The 16,661-nt window shown below is 38.6% G+C and overlaps 1 pseudogene across 1 annotated transcript in view; it reads right to left on the bottom strand.

The window, feature by feature from the left end:
• The window catches only part of LOC306663221 (transportin-1-like), a 572,343-nt pseudogene that overhangs the window by 437,923 nt on the left and 117,759 nt on the right, over positions 1-16,661 (bottom strand). The gene's annotated exons all lie outside the window — the stretch shown is intronic.

Below are 16,661 nucleotides of genomic sequence, written 5' to 3'. Positions count from 1 at the left end.
AAAGGGATCAAGTACTTAGGAATTAGACATGAGACCCTTCACCAAACAGAATAGAAAGTAGGCCTAAATATTCATTATGTCAGCTTAGGACCAGACTTGCTTAAGGATACTCTCAGAGCTCAAGAAATGAAAGCAAGAATCAATAATTGAATGTATTCAAACTAAAAAGGTTTTTCTCAAGAAAGGAAAGAATCAATAATGTGAAAAGAGTGCCTGCAGAGTGGGAGAAAATCTTTTCCAAATGCACTTGAGATAGAACACTAATTTCCAAATTTATAATGAACTTAAAATTTTTACACCAAAAATACAAAGAACCCAATAAATAAATGGGCTAAGGAACTGAGCAGATACTTCACAGAAGAAAATACACAGGTGATCATCAGATATATGAAAAAGTGTTCATTATCTTCAGTAATTAGAGAAATCTAAGCCATCCTAAGATTTCATCTAAGTCCAATTAGAGTGACTGTAATCAAGAGCACAAGAAATAATAGGTGTTGGCGAGGATGTGGGGGGAAGTCACACTCATACATTTCTGGTGGAGTTGCAAATTGGTGCAACCACTCTGGAAAGCAGTGAGGAGATTCCTCAGAAAACTTGGAATGGATCCACCCTTTGATCCAGTTATTTCACTCCTCAGTTTTTACCCAAAGGACTTAAAATCAGCATACTACAGGAACACAGCTACATCAATGTTTAAGGTGCTCAATTCATAATAGTTAGATTGTAGAACGATATGGAAGTGCTTCAATAGATAAATGCATAAAGAAACAGTAGTATATATACACAACGGATTTTTATTCAGCCATAAAGAAGAATAAAATTATGGCTTTTGCAGGTAAGTGGATGGAAATGGAGAATATCATGCCAAGTGAAATAAGGCAATCCCTAAAAATTAAGTCAGAATATTTTCTCTAATAAGTGGAAGATGATACATAATGAGGATTGGGGATGTAAAGAAAATAATGGAGGTTTCAAGATGGTGGCCTAGAGGGTGGCTGCATTTCAAAAGAGGAGATATTGAGACACTTGGGACCAACTCAAAGCAGCTGGGTGACTCTCACCCGTTGAGAAGGCATCCCGGATGGGACGGTGGCCCCGGAACACAGGGAACTTTGTGAAGTAGAGCTGCCGGGGAGACACCCCTCCCCCTGATGGAGCAGTGAACTCAGACAACTGGGAGTGCCGTAAAGGAGGCCGCTCGGCACAGCGCTGGGTCTCGGAGCAACCACTGGGGCTCCGGCGGCTGCCCAGGGGAGGAGTGGCGAGGAGAGCACAGGGGAGGTGTGGACTCAGAACACAGGGGCCTGTCCTGAGGAGGAGGAGGAGGAACGTGGCCGCTTGGATTCTGAGTGACTACACCAGAGCTACAGGCGGTTGCCAGAGGAGGGGCTGTGTGGTGAGCTGTTTGGATTCAGACCACTTCTGAACACCGGGACCAGCCCAGAGGAGTAGGAGGAGGAGGAGGAGCGCGGCGGGTCGTTTGGACTCGCAGTGACTGCATTAGCGCTCCAGGCGGCTGCTCAGAGGAGAAGGCTAGTGGTGAGTTGTTTGGACTTAAAGTGACAGATCCTGAACACAGGGGGGCTGCCTGGAGGAGAAGCATGGTGGGTCGCTTGGTCTTCAGTGGCCGCACCAGAGCTCCGGGCGGTTGCCCAGAGGACCCGTGCAGCGGGTCACGTGGATTCAGAGCCACTCAGAGCGACCGCTCCTGAACACCTGAGGGGTTATCTGGAGAAGGAGGAGGAACGGGGAGGGTCACTTCGACTCGGAGTGATTGATTGCCCAGGGCTACGGGTGGTTGGTGGGAGGAGGAGGCACGCAGTGAGTTTATTGGACTCCTAGTGACCGCACCGGCATACTGGGCGGCTGTCTGGAGGAAGAGGCCTGTGGTGGGTCTCTGGGAATCAGAGCGATTGTATGGGGCCCCAGGTGGCTGCTCAGAGGAGGGGCCGCATAGCCAGGCGATTAAGTGCAGAGCAGGGTCCCAGGATCTAGGAGGCTTCTTGGTGGAAGAGCCGCACAGAGACAGGCTTAGGGCAGAGCGAAGGTTTCAGCCCTGCAGGCAGATTCTCTGAGGAGGGGCAGCCTAAGGCGATTTATCTGCAAAGGGTGAGGCTCCCAGGCCCAGGAGGTAGGGTTGGGCCCCTGGGAAGTTTGCAGAGGAAGGCAGCCCAGCCTAGGCAGTAGCTGTAATTCAGGGGAACCTCTAGGAGGGAACTGACCAGCGAGACCTCCCCACTGGGTGTGTCTTCCCTGCCGGGTGAGGTTTCCCCACAAGGACGGTAAAACCAGAGACTCAGGCCCAAACAGGCCTCGCCTCAGCCCGCAGCCTAGGTCCCCTTTGGATGACCATTGGTCAACAAGTGGAGACACCTCTGCCCACTAGCAGGGATTATACCCCACCTGAAGGCCACCACTCCTAGAGAGGAAGCTTCCTTGTGGAGCACTGCATTATCAACTTCCTACAAGACTTCAGCCTACTGAAGGCTAAGGGGGGATATATATAGAAATCTTCAGGGACATTGAAAGTCAATAGAGGAAATCTGCAATATCTCAGCGGTCCACTGATACCTGAACAATATGAGAAAACAAGGAAAGAAAATGCTGCAAACAAATCTAGATGTTACATCAATAATACCCAATGAGAGCATGGCAGAAGAAATGACAGAAAAGGAGTTCAGAATGTACATAATTAAAATGATCAGAGAAGCAAACGATGAGATGAAAGAGCAAATGCAAGCATTGAATGATCGCACCAATCGACAGTTAAAAGAGCAAATACAGGAAGCAAAAATCATTTTAATAAAGAGTTAGAGATATTAAAAAAAAAAAAACAAACAGAAATCCTTGACATGAAGGAAACAATAAACCAAATTAAGAACTCCATAGAAAGCATAACCAATAGGATAGAACACCTGGAAGACAGAACCTCAGACATTGAAGACAAAATATTTAACCTTGAAAACAAAGTTGAACAAACAGAGAAGATGGTGAGAAATCATGAACACAATCTACAAGAACTATGGGATATCATGAAAAGGCCAAACTTAAGAATTATTGGGATTGAGGAAGGCCTAGAGAAACAAGCCAAAGGAATGAACAATTTATTCAATGAAATAATATCAGAAAATTTCCCAAATCTCAAGAATGAAATGGAAAATCAAGTTCAAGAGGCTTATAGGATTCCAAATACACAAAATTACAACAGACCCACACCAAGGCACATTATAATGAAAATACCTAACATACAAAATAAAGACAGAATTTTAAAGGCTGTGAGAGAAAAGAACCAAATTACATTCAGGGGGAAACCAATACGCATATCAGCAGATTTTTCAATCCAGACCCTAAAAGCTAGAAGGCCCTGGAACAACATTTTTCAAGCCCTGAAAGAAAATGGATGCCAACCAAGAATCTTATACCCAGAAAAACTTACCTTCAAATTTGACGATGAAATAAAATCCTTCCATGATAAACAAAAGCTAAAAGAATTTACAAAAAGAAAGCCAGCATTACAGGACATTCTCAGCAAAATATTCCATGAGGAAGAGATGAAAAACAAAGAAGCAAATCAGCAAAGGGAGGAATTATCCTAAAGGAATTGTCAAATAAAGGAGGAAACAAGTTGTGTCAAACAAATAAATGAACAAAATTTAAAAAATGAACCAAATGACCGGGAAACCAAATCATTTCTCTATAATAACCCTGAATGTTAATGGTCTGAATTCATCAATGAAAAGACATAGACTGGCAGACTGTATTAAAAAGAAAAATCCAACAATATATTGCCTGCAAGAGACTCACCTCATAGAAAAAGATACCCACAGACTAAAGGTGAAAGGATGGGGAAAAACATACCATGCACATGGACTCAGCAAAAAAGCTGGAGTATCCATCCTCATTTCCGATAATGTGGACTTCAAGCCAAAGTTAGTCAGAAGGGATAAAGAAGGACATTTCATACTTCTTAAGGGAAGCATAAATCAGCAAGATATAACAATCATAAACATCTATGCCCCAAACAGTGGCTCATCCATGTATGTCAAACAAATCCTTCTCAATTTCAGAAACCAAATAGACCATAACACAATAATACTAGGTGATTTTAACACGCCTCTCTCACCACTGGAGAGATCTTCCTGACAAAAATTGAACAAAGAAACCATAGATCTCAATAACACAATCAATAATTTAGACTTAACGGACATTTATAGAATATACCATCCAACCAAGAGCGAATACACTTTCTTCTCAGCAGCACATGGATCCTTCTCTAAAATAGACCATATATTATGGCACAAAGCTAATGTTAGCAAATACAAGAAGATAGAGACACTAGCATGTATTCTATCAGATCATAATGGATTGAAGTTAGAAATAAATGAAAGAGTAAAACACAGAAACTATTCCAACATCTGGAGATTAAACAATATGCTATTATATGATGAATGGATAACAGAAGATATTAGGAAGGAAATTAAAAAATTCTTAGAGGTAAATGAGAACAAAGAAACATCATATCAAAATCTCTGGGACACTATGAAAGCAGTACTTAGAGGGAAATTTATTTCATGGAGCACATTTAATAAAAGAAGTAAAACTCAACAAATAAATGACCTAACACTACAGCTCAAAGCCCTAGAAAAAGAAGAACAGACCAGCACCAAAAGTAGTAGAAGACAGGAAATAGTTAAACTCAGAGCTGAAATCAATGAAATTGAAACAAAAGAAACAATACAAAAAATTGACAAAATAAGTAGTTGGTTCTTCGAAAAAATAAACAAAATTGATAAACCTTTAGCCACACTAACAAAGACGAGAGAAAACCCAAATGACTAAAATTCTTAATGAACAAGGAAATATCACAACAGACAGGATTGAAATACAAAACATAATTAGAAGCTATTTTGAAAATCTATACTCCAAAAAAATAGAAAATTTTGAAGACATCAACAGATTTCTAGAGACATATGAATTGCCTAAACTGAACGAGGAGGACATAAACGATTTGAATAGACCAATTTCAAGTACTGAAATAGAAGAAGTCATCAAAAGCCTACCAACAAAGAAAAGTCCAGGACCAGATGGATTCTCAGCTGAGTTCTACAAAACCTTTAAAGAAGAGCTCATTTCAATACTTCTCAAAGTATTCCATAAAATAGAAGAGGAGGGAACCCTCCCAAACTCATTCTATGAAGCCAATATCACACTGATACCTAAACCAGACAGAGACTCATCAAGGAAAGAAAATTTCAGACCAATATCCTTAATGAACATCGACGCAAAAATTCTCAACAAAATTTTAGCAAATTGCATACAAAAACATATTAAAAAGATAGTGCACCATGATCAAGTGGGTTTCATCCCAGGGATGCAAGGTTGGTTCAACATCAGGAAATCAATAAACGTAATTCACCATATTAATAGACTTAAAGTCAAGAATCACATGATTATTTCAATAGATGCGGAAAAAGCATTTGATAAAATACAGCACCCCTTCATGCTCAAAACACTAGAAAAAATAGGGATAGTGGGAACATTCCTTAACATTGTAAAGGCCGTTTATGCTAAGCCCATGGCTAATATCATTCTAAATGGTGAAAAACTGAAAGCATTCCCCCTAAAAACTGGAACAAGGCAGGGATGTCCTCTATCACCGCTTCTATTCAACATCGTTCTTGAGACTCTGGCCAGAGCAATTAGACAACCCAAAGAAATTAAAGGGATACGAATTGGAAAAGAAGAACTCAAACTATCCCTGTTCGCTGATGACATGATTATATATTTAGAGGAACCTGGAAATTCCACCAGAAAACTCTTAGAACTCATAAGTGAATTCAGTAAAGTAGCAGGTTACAAGATCAATGCCCATAAGTCCAATGCATTTTTATACATAAGTGATGAATCTTCAGAAAGAGAAATTAGGAAAACTACCCCATTCAAAATAGCCTCGAAAAAAATAAAATACTTGGGAATCAATCTCACAAAAGAGGTGAAAGACCTCTACAATGAGAACTATACAACACTAAAGAAATAAATTAAAGAACACCTTAGAAGATGGAAAGATCTTCCATGTTCTTGGATAGGAAGAATTAATATTGTCAAAATGGCCATACTACCTAAAGTGCTATACAAATTCAATGCAATTCCAATTAAAATCCCAATGACGTACCTTACAGAAATAGAGAAAGCAATTATGAAATTCATCTGGAAGAATAAGAAACCCAGAATAGCTAAAGCAATCCTTAGCAGGAAGAGTGAAACAGGGGGTATTGCAACACCAGATCTTCAACTCTACTACAAAGCAATAGTAACAAAAACAGCATGATATTGGTACCAAAATAGAAAGGTAGATCAATGGTACAGAATAGAGGACACGGACACAAACCCAAATAAATACAATTTTCTCATACTAGACAAAGGGACCAAAAATATGCAATGGAGAAAAGATAGCCTCTTCAACAAATGGTGCTGGGAGAATTGGAAATCCATATGCCCATATATCTGTTGATTGTTTGTGGATCTTTTTCTGTGAAGTGTCTGTCCATTTCCTTAGCCCATTTGTTGATTGGATTATTTGGATTCTTGGTGTAGTGTTTTTTGAGTTCTTTATATATTCTGGAAATTAGCACTCTATCTGAAGTACGAGTGGCAAAGATTTTCTCCCAGTCTGTAGGCTCTCTCTTCATATTGCTGATAGTTTCTTTGCTGAGAGAAAGCTTTTTAGTTTGAATCTATCCCAGTTATTGATTCTTGCTTTTATTTCTTGTGCTATGGGAGTCCTGTTAAAGAAGTCTGATCATAAGCCAACAAGTTGAAGGTTTGGACCTACTTTTTCTTCGATAAGATGCAGGATCTCTGGTCTGATTCTGAGGTCCCTGATCCATTTTGAGTTAAGTTTTGTGCAGGGTGAGAGAGAGGGGTTTAATTTTATTCTGTTGCATATGGATTTCCAGTTTTCCCAGCACCATTTGTTGAAGAGGCTATCTTTTCTCCATTGCATATTTTTGGCCCCTTTTTCTAATATGAGAAAATTATATTTATTTGGGTTTGTGTCCATGTCCTCTTTTCTGTACTATTGATCTACCTGTCTACTTTGGTACCAATACCATGCTTTTTTTGTTACTTTTGTTTTGTAGTAGAGTTGAAGATGTGGTACTGCGATGACCCCTGCTTCACTCTTTCTGCTAAGGATTGCTTTAGCTATTCTGGGTTTTTTATTCTTCCAGATGAATTTCATAATTGCTTGCTCTAATTCTGTAAGGTACATCATTGGGATTTTAACTGGAATTGCATTGAATCTCTATAGCACTTTTGCTAGTATGGCCATTTTGACAATATTAATTCTGCCTATCCAAGAACATGGGAGATCTTTCCATTTTCTAAGGTTTTCTTTAATTTCTTTCTTTAGTGTTCTGTAGTTCTCATTGTAGAGGTCTTTCACCTCTTTTGTTAGATTCATTCCCAAGTATTTTATTTTTTTTTTCGAGGCTATTGTTAATGGGGTAGTTTTCCTAACTTCTCTTTCTAAAGATTCATCACTTATGTATGAAAATGCATTGGATAGATGAGCAATGATCTTGTAACCTGCTACTTTACTGAATTCACTTATGAGTTGTTCAAGTTTTCTCGTGGAATTTCTGGGTTCCTATAAATATATAATCAACAAAATAAATGACATAAAAATACAGCTCAAAGCCCTAGAAAAATAAGAGCAGACCAACACCAATAGTAGAAGACAGGAAATATTTAAAATCAGACCCGAAATCAGCGAAATTGAAACAAAAGGAACAATCAGAAAAATTTTCAAAATAAATAGTTGGTTCCTTGAAAAAATAAACAAAACTGATGAACCCTTAGCCACAGTAACAAAGAGAAAGAGGGAAAAAAATCAAATTAATAAAATTTGGAATGAACAAGGAAATATCACAGCAGACACAAGTGAAATACAAAACATAATTAGAAGCTATTTTGAAAATCTATACTCCAACAAAACAGAAAATCTCAAAGACATCAACAAGTTTCTAGAGACATATGAATTATCTAGCCGTGACAGCATTACAAACTTCTGTGATAATTCAGCAACTGAAGTTTTTTCTCACTCACCTCATCCTCTTCCTTCTTCTCCCACAGTCCAGTTTCATTTATCGGAATGTCTCAGGCAGGCAGCTGCTGAGGGAGAAACTCATGCATAGGCTGTCTGTCCCAATAGACTAAATAATGCTAAGTCCAAATATGGGTCACCTCCCCACCCAGGGCCAAAGGAGGAGGAACCCTTTTTACCTGCAGATGCAGATGTCTCCTTCACAAATGTTTCCAATTCAAACAGAAGCTCCTTCCACAAATTCTTTCATGCTACTAGAGGAAGCACATGTGTAGATTTGATTACTACTGAGGTTGCTCAATTATGTGTTCCTGGGGAACTTTGTAAACTACTCAAATTCAAGGATTTCTCTTCAAAGATGCCTTTGGTTTAATATTGCCCACTCCCATGGTACTAAAGAAGAAAAATTATAATACCTAGATTAATTTATTCTGATTATACAGGTGTAATGTACATTCAAGTTTGAGTTCATATGCCCTGGTTACATATGCCCTTAAATCTCCCCAAAGTATCCCTCTTAGCTCAATTAATTGTGATTCTTTATATTACTGCCCAATAGCTCCTAAATGAAAGGGGGAATGCAAGATTTCGTTCCACTATCATTGGGGCAGGTTTATGTGTTACCCAAAAGAGACCAAAATTAACCCTTTGCTTAAATGAGCCGTCAATCACACGGTTATTGGACACTGGTGTTGATGTTATAGTTATACCCCTATCAATGTGGCCTCATGTAAGGCCCTTACAAAGGATCTCACGAGTCTGGAGCATAGAAGACAATAAAAAACAAGTGCTTAAGAGCTCTCTATGGTTCTGATGCTCCACCTTTCTAACCCAGACATATGTATTACTCATATTCAACCATACATCATAAAATTCCCTTTCCTACATGGGGCAGCAACATTTTGCACATGTTACAAATGTCTGTGGAATCTCCTTTTTTATAGGGGCCTCTGCCAATTTGACTGCCTTGCAATTAAAAGGGATGGAAGGTCACTACTCCTGTCTGGGTAGAACAATGGCCATGGTCCAAGGAGAAAATAGCAGCTGTAGAGGCCCTCATTCAAGAACAGTTTCAATTGGGACATATTGAACCTTCTATGAGTCCATAGGATTATACCAATTTTTATCATAAAAAAGAAATAAGGATAATGGAGAATATTAGAAGATTTAGGAAAAATTAATAAATGTATACAACCAATGGTTCTGGATCAATATGGATTCCCTCACCCTAATCTAATTCATCAGGATTTTTTCCTTACATGTAATAGACCTAAAACACTGGGTGTTTTTCAACCATTCCTCTCTTTCATTATGATTGAGAAAAAATTGCCTTCCCAGTTCCTGTTTTCAGTGATCATAAGCCTGCTGACAGATGTCAGTGCAAAGTTCTTCCTTAAGGTATGTTCAGTGGCCCCACATTATGTCAACATTTTGTGAATAAGGCTCTTAGTCCTCCTGACAATTATCCCCACATATGCATGTTTATCATTCTATGGTTGATACTTTGATTTCTGGCCAATACTTACACAGAAGGTACTTTACTACATTACAACACATTCTATTACAATCTGTCCTCCATACGGCCACAGAAAAAAAAAATTAATGACAACTGCTTATTAAGTATTTAGGACATAAAATACTCCAATGTTATTTTGTTCCTCATATTCCAAAATTGTCTCTTTCTTCCAAAGTTTTCTTAGTTTATTTGCCACAATTTTTAGGACATTTAAATTGGGCCTGACCATATAGTTCTTTAACTACTGATATGCTATTGCTTTCTATCGGGTGTTGAAAAAGTAACATAATCCCAACAGTTTTTTCCAATTAATTCCTGCACTGATTACAGGTCTTCAACATGTTAATTTAAAATTATCTACAGTTCTTACGGATAGACTCCCAACACTCATTGTTCTTTTATCTGTAACAATCTTTACAGGAAATCCTTATGCCTTTGCCTCGGTTGATGCCATTTATAATCAAGACTTGTATATAATAGAGTAGTCATATGCTCCTCACTTTTCAGGAAGAAGTAGTCTTCCTTATGCTGATATCTATGCTCAATGGATCTCTGATGGTCACAATCATATTTTATCTGTTATAGAAACTGATATTCGCGAACTTTCTCTTACTTATGGAAAGACTTTACATTCACAACATTTACAATTTTCTTCATATCATCAAGCTGTCTTAACAGATGATTTGGCTCCTGTTACTTTCCATGCACCTCCAGATGAACACCTTTCCTTATTGTGTCAAGTCCCTTGTGTTCCTTCTTCTATAATCTCCTCCATTCCACTTTTCAGTGGGATTACTGTCTACAGTGGTGGAGGAAAACAATGGAACATGGTATCTATAATCACTAATGAAAAATGGACGGATCATTACACATTTCATCAAGCTTCTCCTCAATGGGCAATATTAGCTGCAATTACCTTGGCTCTTTGTATGTTTCCCGCCACGTTAAACATCATGTCAGATTCTCAGTATACAGCAAAACTGATGCCCCATGTTTTCTCTGCAATTCTGTCACCTCATCTGAACTCAAATTTGTTATCCCTGTTTGTCACTCTTCAATCTCTTTTACAGGATTGTACAGCTCTGGTATTTCTTGCTCACATATGTAGTCACACTAACATGCCCAGACTGCTCAGTGATGGAAATGCTCATGCTGATACTGCTATGAAATTACTTTATTTTCTCTGTTCAGATGCCATGGAATTACACAATTTTTTTCATCAATATGCTCACTGTTTAATGAAAACCTTTTCTATTCCTCTCAACAGGTCTGTTTCATCACTAATAATTGCTCTCATTGCACACCCTGTTGTTCCCCTACCTGGGAAACTGTAAACTTTCCAGGTTTACATTCTAAGACACTTTGGCAGATGGATGCAACTCATTTTCCTCCCTTCCACCCTTATTATTTCTTACATGTTGCCACAGATACATCCTCAGGCCTTATATGGTCCAGTGCACATCATTCAGAGATGATCTCAGCGTATATCTCTAATTTTCTCTTCTGCATTGCCACCATGGGTAATCTTCATCATTTAAAAACTGACAGTGTTAATACTGCTTATACTTCCAATGTCTTTGCTCAGTTTTGTAATCAATATACTATAATTCTAACCCATGGAATTCTCCACAATCCTACTGGACAGGCCAACATGCCTTTTAAAACAAAAACATAAAAGACGATCTAGCCTTACTCATGTTAATAATGCTTTCAATATTGCCTTGTTCACAATGAGTGCTCTTAATGTACAATATGAAGATAATGCACAGTGCTGTTCCTCTGCCTTTAACAGACACATTATGCCTAAGGAACCACTACCAAAGATTTATATAAAATACTGAGTTGCACCAGATCTGATATGGCAGGACCCTGTACCTTTGATTTTTGGGGGAAGGGATATGCTACTGTTCTCACTCTACAGGTCTTTTCTTAATTCCTGCCAGGTGTGTGAGACCTGTCAAACATCATGAGTTGGCATCAAGGACTTGAAACCTGATTCCCAAATTCCAGTTGTTTCTAGATGAAGAGGACCCTAATTCAAAGAAGAAAACTTCACGAAGAACAAGAGACCCAAGTGAACTTGTCTTCTAAGCATCTAGTAACTTTGAGGGACACAAAGCATCTAAAAACATCTGATCAAGAATTTGTAGCATAGAGGGTTTAAAATGTCCCCCAAAAAATTTGTTTATAATTCTGTTTATAAAACTTACTCCAAATTCCATTACTCTCATGAGCCTATTATTGCATTTTTTCTCTGTTTTTGCACCCCTGTTGCTGGTGGCCTGTACAAAATACTCCTTCATCTTTGGTTTCCTGCACTCATTATAATATTTGGGCCCACTTAGTAAAAATTGTTAATTCTTCTGAAATTTGTATCATCAAGCTTTTCATTGTAATAGGATCTCTATTACTTGCTGCTGTTGCATCATAAGGGACACAGGAACTTAATAATATGTGGCTTTATCAATTTAACTGAGAACAGTAACCCCATACAAAAAGAAATGCATCATCATAAAGCATTGTAAAGAAAGTTCAACAAGATGATGGAGGTTTGGATTTATTAGAATGTTTAACCTCATGACTAACAAATTTTACATGGATCAAACAGCTTTTCAGTGGAGAATGTTTATTGTTACTTGCCTTTTATGCTGTGCTGCTTTTTTGCCAACCTCTGCCTTGCTTTCTTCCTCCACCTTCCTTACACAAAAGTCATGTCTACTTAAAAAGACATACCCACAAAAAAGGGGAATTGTGGAGGTTTCAGCTCAGAGGAGTGTAAGTCCTTCAAGTGAGCAAACTCCTCAGGAGAGTAAGACCTTCTGTTTGAATAGGTTAGAAATGCTCTGCAACTCCTCTGTCATTGAGGCCTAGAGACATTATCTTATTATAAAATCATTTGGTACTAGTGGGCTCTGCGGAGAAAGCAAGTTATGTGATCTGCATATGCACAAAGCTAACTGCACTATTTAAGCTAATGTAAATTAATATAACCCTGGAATACATAGCAAAACTGAATTGGTTTTCACAAGGGAGCCACTTCTTGCTTTCACTATCTTGTGTGCTTTTATCTATATTTCTGTATCCTTCTTTAGCACCCCAACCTTATTATGAATTAGCATCTGCATATCGTAGAAAACTTTCAGTCTTTGTTTTTTTTGGGTTTGTCTTATTTCACCTAGCATGATATACTCCAAATCCATCTTTCTACCAGCACATGCTAGCAATTCATTTTTCTTTAAACCTAAGTAATATTCCATCTCACACACACACACACACACACACACACACACACACACACAAACACACATTCTCCTTTAAGGTTATCAAAATTCCCTCATAAAAACCATGAGATGGGAATAAATAAAACAAAGCTCAGGTAGCAAGAGGGTCAAGAAAAGAAGCTGGAGGAGACATTAGCACATGTTTAATGCCAGCAGTATGAGCAGGGAGTGCTCCAACTTCTTTCCTCTCTAAGTGGGAACAGGTGGGAGTTTTCCCTTTTGGAATTTCTCTTGCTAGTATTTACAATTTGGAAGGGTATGGGAAGAAGAGCACATTTAAAAATGAAAAGGATTGCTTGGGTTGTAAGATACAGGAATTAATTATTTTCTAAATTACCTTTTTCCTATTAGCAATTATGGTCTAGTGCTATTGATCAACCATTAGGAATGCTGAGAGGCACTTTGTCACATCCTGACTTCCATAATGTGCTTCCAAAGGCTGTATGACCTTATTTTTATATTTTGGCAGTGGACACACATACTCATTACACCTAATGTACATTTGGAAAGATGTGAAAAAATTATTGAAAAGGAGAACATCATTGTCATAAGGACAAATGGTGAGCTTGAAGAATTCAAAACACTTCAGTGAAAACACAATATTAGGAGTTTTTTTCCAAAAGCTGCTGAAAAATAAGAATGCATGTCATTTGCTAAGTAAACTCTTATCTATCTACCTGTCATCTTTCAGTTGTTTGTGATTTTGTCTTTCTTGCCTTATTATGAATGTATTTCTTTGTCAGCTCTCTTATCTGATCAGATAATCTTGTCCATTTTCTAAGTGTGTGGTAAGTAAAAGTAATTTGAAAAGAGTCATTTTAAACACATAAGCAGAAGCATGAAAAAATGTCACATGTGTTACTTGTAAACACTTTGCAAACATCCATGACAGTCTAGGCACATTACTATAGAAGCACCAGGAGTCATAGCAAATACTAGAGTGTTTACAAACTTCTCTGGCCTGTTATTTTGCATAATTAAACAATTGATTCCTGGAATAGCTGACTCTCTTAATGAGATTGCAATTTTTGTACAGAATAAAAATGAGACTTCAGGTGCATTTAGATCCTAAAGACCAAATAATCACTCCTGAGTGTTGCCGGTTCTCCACAGGGGAGTAGAATTGAGTCTCTTCTCAGCTTCTATCAACTGTGCCTGCAACCAGTGTGGATCTGTGCAGTTAGCACAGTGCCATGTGGGATATGGGGAGCTCAGTCTCTCTGCTTAAAGTAAACATGGCACCTTGCCAGAGGGAGCAAGGCCCTTGGGACCCCAGAGCTCAGCCGGCAGAGGCAGCAGGAAGCCTGAGCACAGCACCAGAGAACAGCATCTCCAGAGCCCAGGGGAGAAGACCTGGCCACCTGCCAGTATGGACAGTGGATGACACAGGGGAATGCTCTGCTGTGCATGACCCTAAGTCATTGTTGAGAAGTGAGTATCACTGAGGAGAGACTGATGGGCTTAATGTGTGTTCTCATCTCTGTCCCCTTCACCTCAGTGTGAGTTAGGGTGTTTATGGGGTCAGATAACTCTCACTGGCTCAGCAACCTGCAAGTGGGAAACAGCTAACATTGCAGTTCAACAGCAAACATCATTACAATTGAGATAAAATTCAGGTTACATAAAGTTAACTGGTGTAATAGTTCATGATGACCAGTTCAGCGTTATTTATTGTACTGCACAACTGTACAACTTCCAGCTTTATCTTGTTCCCAAATACTTTTATTACTTCAAATGACTCATTGATCCATTACACAACATTGTCCATATTATCTCTAACTGTAGTACTGGAAAACACTAACCGTATTCTGTGTCTTTGAACTTACATGTTTGTGAAGTATCATATAAATAAAATTATTCAGAATATGATCTATATTCTGGCTGAAGTTAGCCTAACATGTTTGAAATTAATCCACCTTATATCATGTACCATTATTTCATTACTTAAGGGTGAAAGGCATTCCGTTAAGTCTATGTGCCATTACCCTATGTAAATTTATGATTACACAAATGGTATGCCTTTACATCATGTACAAACAGAGAAACAACATGTATCCCATTTGTTTACAATAAAAAAAGAACACATAGATGGTTTCCTTATAGGCCAAAAAAAAAAAAATAGTATATGTGCCAGAAATATTTTAATTAACAGGTGCATTGGTGGACGTAGTTTTTTTTTTTTTTTTCATGCTGCTAATAAAAAGCAACTGATTTATTGGTTATCATATTTTTTGCCATCTTTGAAATTTCTGACAAACACTTTACACTCTGTAAGATTTTGTTTAATATAGTAATTGTGTCTATCAGGTTTGAATTGTTGTGAAAAAATACTGAATCAAAAAAAAAAAAAAATAGCCCAGTGCAGTGTTGAATACTTGTAATCCCAATGATTTGGGAGGATAAGGCAGGAGGGTCATGACTTCAAAGCCAGTCTCAGCATCAGCAAACTGGTAAGCAACTCAATGAGATGATGTCTGTAAATAAAATACAAAAGGGTACTAGGGATGTGGTGTAATGGTTGAGTGCCCTGATTTAAATCTCTGGTACCAATAAAAAACAAACATCAAACAACAACAAAAAAACACATCCCAAACAAAAAAACAACTCAGATCAAGGAAAGCACATTTTGGCTCACAGGTTCAGAGTTTTAGTCACCTGTCTTCTGTGAATTCCATGGTTTTCTGACCATGGTGTGGGCTCATTGAGGAAGGATCCAGCAGAGGGAAGCTGCTCAGGAAGTGATTGCCAGGAAACAAAGACAGGGAAGGGAAAAGGGGATGGAAGAAAGATTGCAGAAGACATGTTTGGGTAACCCTAAGATGGTGGCTGGCATTGAGCCAAGAGGTGGCGCTTAGTGTTAACATAGTGTGATCTACTTTCTCCTGATTAGTTAATGTCTCCTTTGTGCTAGTGGTCAACAGATATTCTTTATTCTTTCTTGATTGGTACTGAGGGGCGTGCCTCAATTGTGCTAATACTAAGCTGATTGGCTGCCTTAGGTATATAAGACACAAACCTATAGGAGGCACCAAGGATAAGCAGCTAGCAGAAAGAATAACTGGATAAGCACAGAGAAGCAGCACCTCTGATAGATAGCAGAAGGCATATGGCAAATCACAGAAGAAGCTCCTCTGATAGCACACACCTTTAGTTTGCAGGATGCAGGACTTTAAGAAGATATAGATCTCTGAAAATGTAGTCTCTCTCTCTTTTAAGCAAAGTCTCTCTTTCTCTCTTATGTGAAACCTCTCTCTCTCTCTCTCTCTCCTCTCAAAGCCTTTCTTCCTCTATAAGCTAGGGAACAAGTGAAAAAGCAAGAAAGCAGCGCACTAAAGAGAAAGACAATAGAAGTAGCTCAGTTTCCAGTCCACCTATGATAAATACCCGCACAATTGTTGCTGTAGGCGGTAACAAATTGCCATGGGCGATGACAAAAGATGACTGCTTCCAGGGCTTGACCCCAGTGGCCACCTCCTCCATCAATGCCCCAAATGCAGAAAGCAGCCAGCTTGTCAATTTATTCATTCAAACCAGGATGGACCGGTTAGGTTGTTGATTTCAAAATCCAATCATTTTACCTCAGAAACTCTTTGCCAAACAGGAAATTTTGAGAGATATCTCACATCTCATCCACAACGTTTCAACACCAGACCTCCTACACTCAAGTCCATGTCACAATGCAAAATGATTTTAGTCCATCTGCAAAGGTCTCTAGTCTGAACAATTCCAGCATTGCTTCAAAATTCAAGTCCAAAAT

Source organism: Sciurus vulgaris (assembly GCF_902686455.1).
Source record: "Sciurus vulgaris genome assembly, chromosome: 6".
Lineage (NCBI taxonomy): Eukaryota > Metazoa > Chordata > Mammalia > Rodentia > Sciuridae > Sciurus > Sciurus vulgaris.
This window is presented reverse-complemented; position numbering and strand designations above follow the sequence as displayed.